Genomic DNA, 10,730 nt, shown 5'->3' with positions numbered 1-10,730 from the left:
ATTTAACACATTTGGATATTGAAACTTTGTCTAGTTACATGTGAAGTAAGCTATGACCTCTTCAGAGACCACTACATGCCGAATAATCAAAGGGAGCGCAAAAATGTAAGGATGTGTAAATAATAAGCAAGTAACAATGTGATGTTTAAACTTCTTAATTGTTCTCTACTCAACAACTCAAGCATTTTAATTTTGATCAGACTTGTCTTCATGCATTATTTATCAGCCTTCTATATTTCAACAGTCATCCCGATCTCAATATTTCTGCATGCTGGCTGAATTCTTCACTTATAAATAGATGCAAACTTCAGAAGTTACAGCTTTTTGTCACCTACGTTTGTCATTCTGGCCTTTGAAATTGCTCTTTTTTTTTTTTTTTTTTGCTTTCTTATTTTTAATTTTCACAATGTGGTTGAAGATGTTAGCAATTCTTAAAAAGATGCCCTGCTCAGCGTTTCTTCACTGATTCATTGGATGAGTTCTTGTTCCTCGAATCTAGGCAGTGAGGCAGAGAAATGCCCCTTTTAGAGAGGGGAGGAACAATGCCTTGGGTAAAATAGGAAAATACGCAAATTCTGCCCCTCTATGCTCCCACTCCAAACTGAGAAGCAGTAAGAGGCTAAGTTCTGGATGCTGAAATGTGGATGGGAAAGTTCACTTGGTCTTTATTCTGGTTTCTCTAGTGCTGATCTTCAGGTCTTGTGTTTATTTTCAGGTTTTGTTGTCTAGACTGGGACTTACCTACCAAAATAAAGGGAAAAGACCTGATAGTTTCATATAAAGGAGAGTATTGGAGGGATTCAGGCAAGTGTCCCAGTTTTCCCATCAGCCAGAGCAGACCTTTGACATTTTTAACTCTTTTCCATCATTATCTGTGGCCTTATAAAAACCCCAGTTAAATTTGTGGAAGTCTCAAGTCTGGGCCTTTCCTGCTAACACATCGCTTGTGTTTTAATCTCAATTACCACTGTAAACAGAATATTTTTTTACCAAAAAATAAAAATGCAAGCATTTTTGCATTAAAAATGCATTAAAAATGCAATGCAATTAAAAAACCAAATAGTTTCCCTTTCCTTTAAGCCAGTTGTTTAGAAATCAATGTGAATTGTTTTAAATTGATACACCAGTCCTGAATATACCATTAGTATCAAATATCCTGAAGAACAATATCCTATTAGTCCAAATTCAGAGAATCACACAGAATGGCCCGGGTTGGAAGGGACCTCAAGGATCATGAATCTCCAACCCTCCCGCCACAGGCAGGGCCACCAACCCTCCCATTTAATACTAGACCAGGCTGCCCAGGGCCCCATCCAACCTAGCGTTGAACACTTCCAGGGATGGGGAAAATTGCTTATCTAAGAACACATCTAATCAGGTGAGTTCCGGTTTCTCTCATAACAAAGTGTTTTCTTTTACCACCTTAGAGCTTTTAGCAAGAAATGCTCTCTTTTTCCTGATAAAAAATAATTCTCACATAAAGAAGGACACTAGTGAGCTCCTCAGAGATGGCCACATTGCTGTCATCCTTTCTGGTACTTGAAAAAAAAAAAAAATGTTGCCTGTTAACACCTAGGCAACAGGATCTATCAATATAACTGTCTATCTCTCTTGGTTTAAATGTCATTTTTGCATGAGAGAACCTTTATCAGTGAATGTCATCCAAACCTGTGATAGGTAATATTTACAAATGTGCCCCCCTTTTTTTTGCCAGACTAGTTCATCTTAAATGTTAATTATTTTTTACTTTACTGAGAAAACCAGATGCTGTAATTGCATTTTGAAGAAAAGAATGCTAAACGGTGTGAAAAATAAAATAACCTTCCCTGCCCTCATCTTGTTTCATTCTGAAAGGAAATCATCATTTTATTTTTAATATCTATGATAATGGATGTTACTAGCTTTTCACTGACACCCCTCTTTCATTTGCTCTATTTAATGAATTGGAGTTGAAATGCCTCTGAGGTAGGTGAGATTTGGAGACACTTTTACAGGTGCTGGAGCTGCAGCACAAAAAAAGCGTGAGTGGTTTCATAGGACAGCATCCTGTGTCCAAACCCACATGGTTTTGTGACCCGCCCAGGTGCAGCCCCGCTTTCTGTGCTGTGCATTGCAACCTATCCTGCTGGCAGTTCAGCAGAACAAATCTCAAAACCTCTTCAGCTACCGGTGTGTAGGTAATCTGGCTCTTACGGTACATTGATGAAACATGAGATGTATGTGGATCCCTGGTCCAGTTTTTACCTACAGTGGCACCACCATTGCCCTCTTGCAGCCTGTGGCACCCAGGTTCACCCCAGCAAACTCTGCACCACTGAAGGGTCCAAGCCCCAGCAAGGAGATGACAGGTGTGCTGACATGAGAGACTGCAAGTTATCCATGACAATGACAAATGCATTTTCATAGGTCCACAGGACTCATAGGAAAAGAGCTGGTTATGTTTTTTCATCTTCCAGTTGTGAAAATTCAGTCTTTTCGATTGTTCATTTCAATCCTGTATTTTGAAAACCGTGTTTGAGGAGGTGGAGAGTGATGTGAACACTTTGTCCTTTCCATTTCTTACCAAGAGGCGGCATCTGAAGGCCTGGTCTTCACCTGCAGAAGCACCTGGAAGTTTCATTCTTCCAGAACTGTGTAAGAGGTGCTGTGTAGGTACTCTACCACAGAAACATAGAATCATCCAGATCAGAAAAGACCTTCAAGAACACCAGTTCAACCACCAGCCTGACTTAGAATCACAGAATCATAAGATCATGGAATATCCTGAGCTGGAAGGGACCCACAAGGATCCACAAGTCCAGCTCCTGGCTTCACACAGGACCAGCCAAAATTCAAACCCTACTTCTGAGAGTGGTGTCTCTGGCTGCCAGAGCATTCTGCTGGCTCAGGTCCCTACCAGATCCCATCTCTAAGCCATGTCCCCATCTCCTATACTGGTGGCTGCTTGCTTGCAGGCAGTCTGCTGTCCCCGCCAGTGGAAGAGGCTCAGGGCTTTGCTTTGAAGATGGTGGAGAGCTACAGCCCCTCTGTATCATTCATACTGACAGGAAAGATGCATGGTGTGACTTCACGGGGACTCATGTCCCTCTGTCCCCAGGGGAGGGACGGCCCCGTCCCTGCCTGGTCACGGGGCTAAGCAACCATCCTAACCCAGTTCCGCCAGTGTTTTGGGGAGCCACTCATTTTGGGGCTGCCTTCCTGCGAGATTTATGTTCTCTGAAGAGTTAAGTACATTAGTGAGCGTAATCTCACTCCATTACCTTCTATAAAACAGAATCTGCGATTTCCTCCCTCGTGAGCATTTACCATCGTGCAATGGGCTACTATTTTCATATTCAACCCATTGGTAAATCATAAAGTCAGCTCACATTCTTGGCCTTGAAGTGCAGGGCCTTTGGGGTGGGACAATGGCTCAAGGCTGTGAGAAGGGCACGGGGCATCGGCATCACCTTGCAGCCCCATCACATCCCTCCGTCTTCTTTGAAATTGACAAAATTCAGCAATTTACAAGGCTTTTTAAAATCTGAGATGAAGCAATTAAATCTCCAGACTGGAAGATGTGAACCTTTAAAGGCCCTTTGCAGAATATCAAAAGAAAGAGAGGATTATATTTAGCAGGTGTGACAGCCCACGCAGGACATTTCATTGCGAAAGGGCCTGACACGAACCAGGAACCAATACTTAAATTAATACAAAACATCTTGGGGGAAAGGTGTTTTCTTTGCTTTTTTAAGCGTTAGGAAATCATAACGCTTTCGGGCTTCTTCAAAAGCGAAAGGTCCAACTATACAGCAGTCATCTGGCATGTAAAATAAAAAGAAGGAGGGGATAAAATGGGGAAAGGGGCGCCTAGAAATGCTTGGGACAAGACTGGGAGGGGATGCCTTGCTTTTCTGAAGCTGTGGTTCTAACACTCAGTACGATGTTGTCTGTCCCCAGCAGGGAGGCATTGGCTGTGGGGCAGGTGGGGGGAGAAGGCGATGCTCTCTGGCCACAGAGAAGGGACTGGGAGGTGCTGCTGTGGCACGATCCACTTTTGGGGTGCTCTGTCTCTTTGCTCTGCTGCTCTGAGCTGGGCATGGGCCAGGTTGCTGCTCACCTCTTTCGGTCATGATTTAGGCATTCAAAAAGGCACAGCGTGGTCCAAAGCCGTCATTCTCCCAGAGGGGAAAAGCGCGCGGTCTGTGTATAGGGGACCCTTTGGCACGGAGAGAGTTAAAGGTCCTCAGCACCCACCAGCCCTGGTTTAGGCAGTGTCTAAAATCAGCCCTAGACCCGCTTTATTTTTTCCTTAAAAACAGGAAATGGAGCCCTGAAGGCTTTTTAGCTGCAGAGAGAGTGAGGAGGGGGTAATGCTCACTCTGCCCATATCCAGCCCTGGGCCTGACCCAGACTTGGGGGTCTCTCTGTGTGTGTGTGTGTGTGTTTTTTTCTATTTCTCCTCCTTTTTTTTTTTTTTTCCCCTATTATTTTGGCAGACTTTTTGGAATGTCTGGGAGCTAAGGGCTTTGCTTCATGGAGCAGAATTCTGAAGCAAGAAAAAGAGAAAGTTATAGACTAAACCACAGAAATGTAAACATGTCTGCAGCTAAAATAACTCCACTTTCATTGAAAACACTCCTCGCTCACAATCAGACTTCTGTGTGCTACGCTCAATAAAACTGCATGCTAATAGCGACCAATTAATACATTATGTAGTTCTGCTTTAAAAACTGAGACGCTTTTAATTTTTTTCTACTTTTTCCTTTTTTTTTTTCCGTCCGATTTTATTTTATTATCGTTATTATTATTTTTTTTAATTAAGGGAGCACTCGGCTCTCCGCATCTCACGCTGCCTCTCCGTGCGCTGACCGCTGCCCGAGGAGCGCCGCGGGGACCGGCGGCGGGAGATGCCCGGAGCGGCGGCGGGGGCCGAGGAGCGCCCGGGGGCGGCCGGGGCAGCGCGGCGGCGGCGGCAGGAGCGGCGGCCCGGTAAGGAGGGACGGGACGGGACGGGATAGGGGCAGCGGGACGGGACGAAGCGCATCGCTCGGTGCTCCCCGGCGTGCGTGGCTCTCCCTGCTCCGTGTGTTGTGTGTCTGTGCTGTGTGTGTGTGTGTGCGATGGGAGCGCTCTGCTCCCCGCTCCGGGACGCGTCCGCTCCCCTACTCCCACTGAAGGGGCTCTCAGCGCCCGGCTCTCCGCACCGCGCTCCCCCCTTCCTCTTTTTATTTCCCCGCATTCATTTCTTTATTGCACGGCGCTCCCGAGCTCCGCTGCCGTCTCTCGGACTTCACGTCGGCTCGTCGCTTGTACCTCTCTTTAAACCCTCCCGGGCCGAGCCCCACAGACACCCGTTCCCCCTCCCGCCACCCCACCCCCCCCTCCCACACACACCCCCGCCGGTCCCGCTCACCTCCAGTTCCGCCCGCCCCCCCCCCCGTGCGGAGCGGGGCCACCCCGGGGGGTGCCGGTGCCCGGCGGGCAGCGCGGGGCCGCCCCGACGGCCGCGGGGGAGCCGGGGAGCGCCGAGGAGCAGCGGCTGCGCCGCTCGGCGATTGGAGAAAGAAAGAGGCTCATTGAGCCCGGGGCCAGCGCGATGGGCTGAGCCCGTCCCGACTGAAGTGACTCACTGCACTCCGCCGGCCCCGCGCTCTCGCTCACTCCCTCGCTCGCTCCCGCTGGCGGCGGCCGCCGCCTTCCCCCGGCCCTGGCCCCGGCCCCGTCCCCCGCCGCCCCCCGAGCCGGTAAGTCCTTTCCACGGAGCGCGGTGGACGGAGGGCGGGGAGGGGGACGCTGAGCGGCCCGAGGCCGCGGGGATGGGTGCGGAGGGGGTGCGGCGCCGCCGTCGGGGCGAAGGGAGAGGGGCGGCGGCGGCCGAGCATCCTCCTGCGGGCGCCCGCTGCGCGCACTCGGACCTCGCCGGCTGCTTCGGCTGGTAAAGCGATAGCACTTTCGTTTTGATGCGTTTGGTTTCAGGCTGGCCGCTCTCTTTTCGGGCACAAGTCTCCGAAACATCCTCCCTCCCTCTTTATTATTATTATTATTATTTCTTCTCGTTCGTTTGTAATTCTTTCAACACTTCGCTATTCAGTTAACTAATACCTGTGCGGCCGTCTCAAAAGCTGACAAGCTCTTGGATGTAAGAAAACCTTCAGTTACCTGAGTTGGGCTGATGAGATCAGAGCTGGTTGTGGCACTTTTCGGAGTCAGTGCTTTGGCACACTGCTCAGATGGCTGTTTTGGTGACCAGATGACTTTCCCGTAGGCTTTGCAGCGAAGGTAATCTTATTTGCAAAGGCTGAAGTTGCAAGTTCTGGCTAACATAAACTTCCATTCATTGCTGCTTTCACAGCGTGTCCACAGTGTACTTAAAATTGTACTTTTTCCTTTTCTTTTTCTTTCTTTCTTTCTTTCTTTCTTTCTTTCTTTCTTTCTTTCTTTCTTTCTTTCTTTCTTTCTTTCTTTCTTTCTTTCTTTCTTTCTTTCTTTCTTTCTCTCTTTCTTTCTCTCTTTCTTTCTCTCTTTCTCTCTTTCTTTCTTTCTCTCTCTCTCTCTCTCTCTCTCTTTCTCTCTTTCTCTCTTTCTCTCTTTCTGTTACTTGTATTCGAAGTGCCATTCTCTGAATTAACACTGCTTCAGCTCTGAAGCAATAGTTTGGAAATTACACTCTACCCATGTAATTTTAAGTCCGTTAGAAAACCCAGGATAGGTCTCTGAACTGCACATGGAGAAATGTCACATTCCTTTGGTTTAACCCTTTAACCGCTTCCCCAGTTTCATGGAAACGAGCAAAGTAGACAAAGACAGCATCTCACCAGGGTAGGAAATGGAAGCTTTCATCAGGGTCTGTGCACCACCACCTGTGGGGTTTCAAACGCTCCTGAGCTGACATGGAAAGCAAGGAAGAGAAGGGTCCGTAACAAATCGCTTGGCAGCTTCCTACTTAAATGAAAAGAAGGAAAGGCTAAATACTTAATGTAGGACAAATATATTTTGATATTGATTATCTTGTCTATTTCCTAAGTGACGTCAAAAATAATCAATGATGCTGTGGGATGAGAGAGTAATGTCGGCTCTTATTTTCTACCACACTTGTGTGCAGCCAAACAATGGCTGACAGGCTGTGCAGATCTTTGGAAAACTTTGCAAGGAAGAAAAGAGCTACCTCCAAAAGCACTTCAGGGCTTAGAGCTTGGGATAGCATCTGTCCCCACCTCCCACAACTGACTCCCCAAAGTTAAACAAATCATACAGTGCTGGGTAGAATTACATGTTGCAGGCACTTTATAAATGATCTGTCAGCGGTAGTCCAAGATGGGATCAGTCGGACTTTTTGCTCCTAAGGTGTTACTCTGGCTTACAGTTTATGTTGCATTTCATTTCTAAAGGTATATTCCAGAAGATATCAGTTGGTCGTGTTTCTCTTCCAATGGTTTATAGCAGCATGAGATGCATGGCTTCTCTCCTTTCAACCGGGTTTGAACTTCTTGTCAGGCTGCGACACAGTATGGGTGCATGAGCCTGTTGAGCAGTGTCAGTATTAGGAGCCATGAGCTTGAAGTACAGATTGCTACTAACTCAGAAGCGTCCCTCAACATGAGCACAATCGCTCCTACATCAATAGGCAGAAATTGCAGTCCCAGTTGGTAGTGGTATGATTGCGCCCCAAGCCCCACTACTTTTGCCCGTGCACTGTGGATGTCTCTGCTGCTTGCTTGCTGGGGGGAAGTTTATTTTCTGTGTGCACGTGGAGCTGTGTAAACAAACACCAAATCCCCAGCTGGTTGTTTGTCACCCGCTTGGTTTGAGCAGCATCACATGAGCGAATAGCTGGCTACCGATGAGGCAAATCCCTTCCTTTGCGCTCCCTACAAAACACCAGTGCTCCTCCAGCCAAGCTGGAGGCGGATTGTGTTGGTTCTCGGCTGCAGGGCAGCTCGTTTTGACCACTTAATGGAGGTTTGCCTATACAAGAGTTTCTCCCCTTGTTCCTATGCCCTCTGCTGAGAATCAAAAATAAAAACCACAGAAAGCTTTTGCAGCGCTGTTGGCATCTGGTAGCTCTGAGAGGATACATGCCACACTTCCTTCCTTTCCTAAACACTCCAGGAGTTATGAACAGGTAACAATGAAACCATTACAACTGCTTGGGTTGAAGCAAATCCTTTCCCTTGAAACATCTGTCAGAGTTTGCTGAGCTTTGGGGCTGGGTTGTTTCGAGTATTTTGGGAGGTTTATTTATTTTTCATTATCAGGAAGATTAGAATTTTTTTTTTTTTAAGTGGATATATTGTTTTTTGGGGTGGGGGGGGGAGCAGGGGGGAGGGAGGCATCTGTAAGGTCAAATTGTATTTCTTGCATTGTGGAAGGCTGTGGCCTGAACTCTAGGCGGACATTTCTGACAAAGGATATGGTCAGGGCTTGAAAGAATGACCTTTTGTGCTCTAACACTACGCTGGCTTCCATTGTGCCCATAGTTGGCCACTTTTCTGGCCACTAGAATATATTTGATTTCCCGGCATGGTTCTAGCCATGTACTTTTAGTCAGGCAGGTTTTAGCTGAGCATCGTTTTGTCTTTTGGCTGGGCTGAAGGCTGGAGCTGTGAGGATTTGTGTTACCGCGACGGTTTGAAAAGTAATTAAGTAAATGGAGGAAATCTAATACATTTCTTTGACAATGTTGCTGGTAGTTAAGTAGCGTAGGTAAAAAAACTGACAGTCTAAAATTACTTTGCTAAATTTAAATGTCAGTAGAAAGTAGGCAATAGAAAAAAAATTAAAGGGTATATCTAAATATGGAGCTGCGGACATATCTGTTATATTTAAACTACATTTTGACCTCTTCTATTTATATGTGGTGGTATGTGTATAATCTGGAGAGCTTGATTGAACGCGAGAAACAGCAATTTCACAATGAAAACCCAAGAGTTTATTCTGCCGTAGATGTAGTGCATGTCCTTGTTAATCGGTGTGTATATAAAAGCTGAAATGTATGCGGTGAGGCATTTTTATGTTGTTTAAGAGCTAAAATGATATTTGATCTAGAGTAAACATGCCATTTGCAGAATGTCTACTGCCGTACTTCTGTTGCAGGCGTATCTCCTATTAGTCTCAGTGGCACTTTTTCTGGGACAGAGCAGGAGAGTGCTCCGTAGCATTCATTTTCACAGCCTTACCTTTTCTGTGACATGTTCTGAAACACTGCTTTTTAATTTTGAAAGCTACGATGGAACGTGGATTGCTCTTGCATGCTGCTTGCATCAGATGAAATCCCTCCTTGGCACAACTTCATTCCACTACAAAATAAACTTATTCCAGGAACAAAATACATAGTTATGTTTGTTTGATAATGCGTCGTATAAATATTAATTGTCTGCCCTAAGAGAAAACAATAAACACGTGTTTTCATTTTAGCTGTAGATACCAGATGCTTTGATAGACAGTGGGTGGAAGGGAAAGGCCTCAGCTTGCAGCCACACGAGCTGGACGCCGTGGGACTACTGTGTCTGGGAGACTGCTGGTGTGCACCAGGGGTTGGAGAGCCGGGGTTTGCTGTCGTGTTGAGCTCTTCTGTTGTTTGTTTCAACATGTGCACCGTGTGGTATCCATGTCCCTATTAAAGTGTCTGGATAGTGGTGTTGCTTTCAGCCTTACTATCTGTTCAGCGATGATGTGCTGCTGCTGATCCTCCCAGCGCAGGGAAGCCAGGAGACTGCCCGCGTGCTGTGCCGTATTAGCAGGACATTGAGAAGCAGCTGCCCTTTTCACAGTGCTGCTCATGCATGTGAGCTGTGTTTCAGATCTGGGTTTGCCAGGTAGTCTGCAGCTTTGAACTGCACGTACCTCATTAGCTGCTGACTTACCAAAAGGGTTGGCTTGTAGGAAGTGATCAGCACCAGCAGGCTTGCAGCTCTGCAAGTTAAGCAAACACGAGCTTCAGTGTGGTTTCAATCAGTGCAGTTTAGACACCCAAGTTTTCAAGTTCCTGCAGGAGGTCTGTAATGAAACAGGCTTGTTTTCTTTTCACCTCGCAAGGAAACAGCATGGGGAGAAAAAATCTTTTGGACTTTGCTCGGGGTGATGTGACTGGACGGGGACGGAAGGGCTCAGAGAGCATTGCTGCAAGTCAGCGAGTGCAGCCTGTGGCCAGCCCCACCTTCCTCCCCACCTTCCTCTCCAGGCAGAGGGTGGGTTGTCCTGCAGCACCTGGGCTGACAGCAGAGAGGTAGCAGCAGCCTTGACTGAGGCAGTGCAAGTGTGAGGGGTTGGGAGATGATGCTCTTCCCTGTTAACCTCCCCTCATTCCCAATTGCACTGCCTACTGAGCAAGCTTCTTATGCTTCTATCTTCCCCTGGCTGCTGCAAGTGGTCTGTAAGGGTCTATTTTTGCTAACGCTCTGCTGTTATCAAATGTGTGTCAGAATACATCTCTGTCATTTTCCTACTGCTGAGGGTGGTGGGCTAGAAGCAGCAGCTTGCTGCTCTGTAAACTACTTGTAACAAAATGTTGTGCAAAATCTGATTGATGTCTTCTCATTTGTAAGTCATGTAGGCTTACCAGTTTGAGCTTTTTGTAATACCTCCTGGCTTTGCATTGAGTTTATTACTCCATTTTCAGCTTATTAAGCATGGATATACAAAGTCTTTTTGACCTGATTTGACTGAAGCACGCTTTTTCAAGAAGTCCCATACGTTTTTTGTCACTCAGTAGCTGTACTGCATGCAGTTTGTGTGTGATTCATTTTAGT

The 10,730-nt window shown here is 46.7% G+C and overlaps 1 protein-coding gene across 3 annotated transcripts in view; it reads left to right on the top strand.

Annotated features, from left to right (window-relative positions):
* Window positions 1-4,616: 4,616 nt before the first annotated feature.
* Window positions 4,617-10,730, top strand: part of ERG (ETS transcription factor ERG) — a 152,485-nt gene continuing 146,371 nt past the window's right edge. The window contains exon 1 of one of the 3 annotated variants that reach the window (XM_046943240.1): window positions 4,617-4,971. The gene's annotated coding sequence lies outside the window, so the exon portion shown is untranslated. Of the gene's footprint in view, window positions 4,972-5,641; window positions 5,918-7,859; window positions 8,105-10,730 lie in introns of those variants that run through there. The other 2 variants (XM_046943189.1, XM_015300250.4) reach the window with 2 other exon arrangements.

The sequence above is a fragment of the Gallus gallus genome, chromosome 1 (assembly GCF_016699485.2).
Source record: "Gallus gallus isolate bGalGal1 chromosome 1, bGalGal1.mat.broiler.GRCg7b, whole genome shotgun sequence".
Taxonomy (NCBI): Eukaryota; Metazoa; Chordata; class Aves; order Galliformes; family Phasianidae; genus Gallus; species Gallus gallus.
This window is presented reverse-complemented; position numbering and strand designations above follow the sequence as displayed.